We start from the raw sequence: 7,500 nt of genomic DNA, 5'->3' as shown, positions 1-7,500 counted from the left end.
TACCTCATCGTCATAGTCGAGGCCTTCCCTCCAGGGACCAAAAAGGGCCTGGGCATTTTTGGCATAGACTAGCTCCTCACACACATAACCCCCATGTTTTTCTATGATATTTTGGTTGGCTCAGCCCATTGTCTACATTAAAGGGACACTGTGCAGGAAATGGTCAAAAAGGTACTGCAACTATGCAGGTCATTTGAACTGGGCTGCCTATTGCCAAATTTGATCTTCACATGAAAGTTTGCTAAGTAATAAATATTCTAGTATGGTACAAGTACAGTCATTTTTGCAGCTAAAAATGGCTATTTTTGGAAATTCAAAATGGCGGACCATGGAAAAGATCCCCCTTTTCATATATGAAAAGTGCAATTTTTCCAGTCATAATGAATACTTAGAATTTGATGTGGGTGGTAAGTATTCATGAAAAATGTAACATTAGTGAATGGGCAACATGAATTCTGGAAATAAACAACTAAAAATCTCACACAGTGTCCCTTTAAAGATGGACCAATGTGCTGTGCCATTTAAGTGGTTGGCCGGTCTCTGGGGAAAAAAAAAACATTAACAACAAAAGCAACAACAAAACAACAGTATCAGAGTTGGACCCCGAGGACTGTCTGTCCACTGGGAAAATGCCCGGTATGCCAGATGACCAGTCTAGCCCTGCTTCCCTCTCATCTGCTCCTCCCTACTTCTTCCACCCCTTTAGCTCTCCTCTCCTCTCCTCTCCTCTCCTCTCCTCTCCTCTCCTCTCCTCTCCTCTCCTCTCCTCTCCTCTCCTCTCTCTCTCTCTTCCCAAACCTCATTTCCTTCCCATGTCCTCTCTTCTCCCCCTCACTCAATCCCCAATCCTCTACCTCTATCCCACATGCATTCTGTCTCTCATCTCCTCTTCTCTTTTCACCTTATATTTTCTCTCCATCTTTTCTCTCCTTTCCTATTCTCACTAAGAGGCCTTCAGTAAAATGCCACTCTTACACATCTTTTCCCTTTATTCAACGCCCTTACCCCCCTCTCCTCTCCTCTGCTCTCCTCTCCGCTTCTCTCCTCTCCTCTTCTCCTCTCCCCATTTCTCAACAACCCTCACCCTTCCACTTGTCCTCCTCTCCTATCGTCAAGCTAATTCTCTCTCCATTGCTCCACTTAATGACTACACTTCCTTTCCTCTCCTCTCCTTATGTTTCATCCTCTCCTTTCCTTTCCTCTCCTTTCCTCTCCTCTGACCGCCCCCCTCCTCTCCTCTCTCTCCTTCCCCTGTTCTCACCTCTGTTGTCGTTGACCTGCCCTTGTGCAGGGTCGTCTGAGTTCCCTGGGGAGGGCCTCCCTCCTCTTCCTCTTCAGGAACACCCTTGGCTGTGATGAATGTGACGGGGCCCCTGCCGCTGCAGTCATGGGGGTGTGGGGGGNGGGGTGTTCTGGTGGGGGGTGTTAACCGTAATGACACGTGCCCACCGTGCCAAAAGGGCAAGCAGGCGGCCGCAGGCAGCAAGTGGCACAGCGGGCGAGTCTGACGACCTTCCTCCTCCGAGAGAGGTAGAGAGAGAGAGAGAGATCGAGAGAGAGAGAGAGGGAGAGGGAGGAAGACAGAGAGAGAGAGAGAGAGAGAGAGAGAGAGAGAGGGAGAGGGAGAGAGAGAGAGAGAGGGAGAGAGAGAGAGAGAGAGAGAGAGAGAGGGAGCGATAGTCTGAATTGTCAAGAGACATCTCCAAACTACCAACCAGATGTCCATGTTGAAGAGGTGTTAGAGGATGGATGTCATTGCCATGTTGGAAACCTCTAGTGCTGATGGATGCCATGATGGATGCCAGAGACTGCCAGTGTGTTGTAGCGGTCCTTTTGCCTTGGCTGGTGTTGTTGCTACATTCACACCAATGGCTGACTCATTCATTCATTCATTCATTCATTCATTCATTCATTCATTCATTCATTCATTCATTCATTCATTCATTCATTCATTCTTGTAGTGATTTATTCATTTTTGCCTCCGCCTACAGAGGGCGCAGGAGGCATAATGTGATATTTGCCAGTCTTCGTATATAATAATAGTAGTAGTAATAATAATAATAATAATAATAATAATAATAATAATAATAATAATAATAATTGTATTTGTATAGCACTGTATCATACAAGGCATGCAACAAAGTGCTTAACAAATGGGAAAAAAACATCATTGTTAGAGATGGATTTAAAAGGAGAAGCAAAGAGGAGAGACAGAAACAGCAAGAAGACAGAGGAAGAAGACATAGATAGAGATTGTAGAGTCATAAGGTCCACGTAGGTTGGGCCAGGTTTCTAAGAGGCATAAGGTCCACAGTGGCTGTGTCCAGCATAAGTCATAGATAGTCACACTGAATTTGGGCGCTCAGATTCAAGATAAGAAGTGATGCTTTTCCATCTAGTTCTTCTTATACTCGTTCATCTTGTTTCCATTCATTCATTCATTCATTCATTCATTCATTCATTCATTCATTCATTCATTCATTTCACACCCCAAAAATCCACAAGCAGAAGTGAATACCAATGGTCTAAGGAACACAGATGTGTAATCACAAGATTTAGAAAAGATGTAATAACTCATTATGCTAATATAACAATTGCTGCGTAACCCCTAACCTTCTTCAATCATCTTTATTACCACCTGTCTATAAAGAGATGCCAGTGTCAGTAACATCATTAATTGCCAAAAGTTGGGCACAGCTGGAGAACGTAAGCAGAAGTGACAGGAAACTGTCAGGTGATTAAGTTGAGATTTTAAACTCGGGCTGGGCTCTCACTTGAGTGGTGACAATTTTCACAGTGCTTTTTTTTCCCCTCCTCTCGGCTGATAGATTCATCAACTTTACACTTCAAAGGTATCAGAAAACTGTGATGTGAGTGAAATAATCTGCTGAACCTTTTTGGAGATGGCTCAGTTAGCTTATCAACATGCAAAGTGCGGCTTGTGAGGACTGTTCAGAATGTCAAAGTAAAAGTCATGTTTATTTATAAGACAAGATTCAAAACAACATCCATCCCTTGACAAAAAAAGTGCAGTACAAGCAAAGCTGAGATATTTTAGACACTTGAACAGCAGTAGCCTCCCAAAAAATAAAATGTACAATAAAAATGAGAGAGCTTGGTCTGGTAAAGATATTTAGAGATGGATCAACAGGCACCTTTCAAATTCCTCAGGAGAGTGCATACCAGACAAATCAACAACCCGTCAAACCACTCATTCCAGTGACATATTTATATAGTCTATGTATAATTTAAGCGTTCAAAGGACTTTTGATTTCCTCCATCTTGACTATTTAATGCTATGTGTACTGTCTCTGTCTAACTGCCTATGTCCATACCTAAAGTCTATGTCTGCATGGGGAAGTGAGAAACGTAATTTCAATACTTTGTATGACCAGCGCATGTAAAGAAATTGACAATAAAGCCCACTTGATTTAAAAGCCTACTATTTAAAGGGACACTGTGTGAGATTTTTAGTTGTTTATTTCCAGAATTCATGCTGTCCATTCACTAATGTTACCTTTTTCATGAATACTTACCATCAGCATGAAATTCTAAGTATTCATTACTGTATGACTGGAAAAATTGCACATTTCTGTCATGAAAAGGGGAATCTTCTCCATGGTCCGCCATTTTGAATTTCCAAAAATAGCAATTTTAGCTGCAAAAATGACTGTACTTGGACCATACTATAAAATATTTGTTTATTACTTTGCAAACTTTCATGTGAATATCAAATTTGGCAATAGGCAGCCCAGTTTCAATGAGCAGCATAGTTGCAGTACCTTTTTTGACCATTTCCTGCACGGTGTCCCTTTAAAAACAGTACATTAAAGCTAATCATGGCGTGTCTCTCAGGTGGATTTGCCAGAGGTCACATCGGGGGATGCTGAGGTGCAGCAGGTGATGGTGATGGCAATGTTGACGGTAGTGCCAGATGGTACACGTCTGGTGGTGGTTTGAAGGGATGGAGATGGAAATAATCTTCAGAACCAGGGTGCAGGGCTCTCAATTAACACCAGCCAACCAGCCAAATGCTAGTGAAATTTCAGTTTGGCTGGTTGAAGAGACCAAGTTAGCCACTTTGACCGAGTAGTGAGTGTGTGTTTGGCTGGTAAGCTACAAGCCATTTGGCGGGTGATGAAAAAATCTAATTTAGGGCCTGCCAGGGTGGTGCTGTAGTGGTGGCATTGCCGGTGGCTGTAGGGTTTGACGGTATGGGGAGGGAGGGTATCAGACAGTACGAGACAAGACAAGAAAGGTCCATCTGTCCACATTTGCAGTGTTTAATAGCGACCTTTCAGTCTATTAACCTTCTTCATGAATTGCTTGAAGAAGGTCAATAGACTTAAACATCACTATTAAACACTGGAAATGTGGACTAGAGTATGTGGACTGTAAACTGTGTGTAGATGTGCACTGAAGACTGTGTGTGGATGCTTTCTTTCTGACGCAAATGGCCAATGGTGGTGTGCAAGAATATGTGCTACACAAAAGGGTGAAGAGTAGTGTCATACCTGGGGCTGCTGGGATGATGAGGGCTGGAGCATCGTCAGGGCTGGGGGCAGCGATATGGTGGTAGGGGGGGCAAGCGCTATTCAGACATACCGCTATTCAGACATACCGCTATTCAGACATACCGCTATTCAGACATACCGCTATTCAGACATACCGCTATTCAGACACCAGATATGCCGTAGGGTTAGGGTTAGGGTTAGGATTAGATTTTGTAGTGATGGCAGCCCCAATGATATGTCATGTGGGTGGAGGGCATTGTCAGTGCCAGTGTTGGTTGGTTGATGGAGGGGGAGATCATGGCAGTGATGGTGAGATGGGGTGGAGGATCATCAGAGCTGGGGGGCAGCGGTGATGGTATGTAGTGCTGGAGGGGGTTGAAGGTATGGGGGTGGATGATGGTGGTGGTGATGGTAGTGATGGCGGGGTGGGGTGGAGGATCATCAGAGCTGGGGGTATCAGTGATGGTAAGTAGTTGCTGGAGGAGGTTGAAGGTATAGGTTTGGGTGGATGATGGTGGTGGTAGATGGTATTACCGGTGGTGGTGGCTGCTGTCTGGAGGGGTTTGTGAGGCTGGATGGAGAGCGCCGTGCCGTCAGAGTCAGAGTGCTCTCTTTGCATAATACAGCAGCGTCCCCCGTGCACGACTGAAACATTCATTAGGCCGCGGCACAGCACAGCAGAGCAGAGAGAGGCACAAGCACAGTCCCTCCTTAATATTTCACAAGAGGGGGTGACTCCTACGCACAGATATTACTACGCTTAATCAGACTTATGAAAGAGAGGATGAGGAGGAGGATGAGGGGGGGGGGGGGGGAGAAGAGGACCATGGAGGGAAGGGTCAGGAAGTGGGGGATGATGAAGAGGAAAAGGAAAAGACAGAAAGAGAGAAGAAAAGAAAGAAAGACAGAAAGAAAGAATGAAAAGAAAGAATGAAAGAACGAACGAAAGAATGGAAAGAACGAAAAAAAACACAGAGAGAAGAAAAGAAAGAAAGACAGAAATAAAGAAAGAATGAAAGAAAGAACGAAAGAACGAATGAAAGAATGGAAAGAACGAAAAAAAAAACACAGAAGAAAGCCATAAAGAATGAATGAAAAAATTAATGAAGAAATGAAGAAGAAATGATAGAAATTATAAAAGAAGAAGAAAGGATAGAAATAATTTAAAAAACAAGCACGTACCTGTGGGGGGGTCCCGAGTGGCTTCCCCCATCACATTAATGTTTAATCGGGGTCACTGGTGGGCAGGGCAAGGGCCCTTTGCTCCGGCCCCCACTGAAATAACCAAAGAGGCCAACATAAACGATGGAGGTTAGATTTGGGCCCCTGCAGACAGTGGGGTCCCTTTAAAATGAAAAGAGAGAGCCACTGGTTTACTGGCCTGACTGCAGAACAACCAATGGCCTCATTTGGTAAATATTTTATCATCAAGAAGACAGAAGACACAAAACTGCCCTCTAGTTGCTGTGTGCATTTTGAAAGAGAGCCGTCACGCTTTGTATCCGAGACAGACAGGGCCGCTGACAGCTTTGGCTGGGCCCAGGACAAAGTCATCTGAATGGGCCTCCCATACATACAATACATACAAGGTCATGAGAATCCAATTCTGAGCCCCCTCTGTCCCTGGGCCCGGTACAACTGTCCCCTTTGTCCCTCCATGTCGGCTTCCCAGGAGACAGGTCAAGAAGAAGAAGAACAAGAAGAAGAAGAGGACGAAAGGTGAACACAAATTAATCAGCAACAAGTCATAAAAACCATCCAGCATTTTTAATTTATTTATTTTTTTACGGATGACTCGTAAACGATTTACCACCCTCTATTAGCATGTAATAAAGCGAAAGCTGCACATCTATTATGCGGAGTGCGGTTGGTTCAAACGAGTGCACGGGTGCTGCTGTGTTGCTCTGCTGCTGTACGGTATGTTGCCATGTTGTGTTTGATGTATAAAGTGCTGCAGCAGGAGGAGAGGAGCAGGGGAGCCGACAGAGAGGCACAAAGGGGTCAGTTGTCCCGGGCCCAGGGAGATGGGGCCCCCCCAGAATTGGGTACTCATTGCATTGAATGTATTGGGTGGGGGCCCTTTCAGAGGACTTTTGTCCCGGGCCCAGCCAAAGCTGTCAGCTGCCCTGGAAAGGCAGGACTGGATGGTTGGTTGGGATGGTTGGCTGGGGGTTTGAGGCTGTGTGAAACCTAAGGAGATGTGGCATGTACAACGCAAGAGAGATTCCCCATGCAGCTCGTGGTGGAGGAGTATGCAGGAAGGAAGCAGGAGAGGAGATGAGTCTAATATCCAATATCGACCAATATCCAAGCTACCGTGTCTCTCAAAAATACTAGAGAAGTTGGTAAATGATCAGCTCAAAGAATTTCTAAATACCAATAATATTTTGAGCCCTCTCCAATCAGGCTTTAGGCCTAAACATAGTACAGTTACTGCTGCTACTAAAGTAATGGATGATATTATCACTTCTCTTGACAAGAAAAAACATTGTGCTGCCATCTTTGTGGACTTATCCAAAGCATTTGACACCGTGGACCATTCTCTGCTTCTACAAATTCTGCCTGGTATTGGTTTTAATGCAAGTGCCTGTAAATGGTTCCAGAGCTACCTTTCAAACAGACACCATACTGTAAAATTGGGTAATACTCAATCTGACCCCCTGCTAATAACCAAGGGGGTCCCACAAGGTTCAGTATTAGGTCCGGTACTCTTCACCATGTACATAAATAGCATACTTTCTCTCCTTTCCAACTGCTCTATTCATCTATATGCAGATGATACAATTTTGTATTGTGTTGCGGATTCTGTACAGCTAGCCTTGGAGAAATTGCAGCAGTCTTTTAATATCCTACAAAATGCCTTCATTAGTCTTAAGCTTCTACTTAATGTAAGCAAGCAAGACTAAATGTATGGTCTTTACTCGATCTAAGCATGGCATGAAAAATGATTTTAATATATCTACTTTAGATGGGTCTGTTATTGAGA

The sequence above is a fragment of the Engraulis encrasicolus genome, chromosome 20, assembly GCF_034702125.1.
Source record: "Engraulis encrasicolus isolate BLACKSEA-1 chromosome 20, IST_EnEncr_1.0, whole genome shotgun sequence".
NCBI classification, from domain to species: domain Eukaryota; kingdom Metazoa; phylum Chordata; class Actinopteri; order Clupeiformes; family Engraulidae; genus Engraulis; species Engraulis encrasicolus.
The sequence above is the reverse complement of the archived record's forward strand: the minus strand, read 5'-3'. Positions refer to the sequence as shown.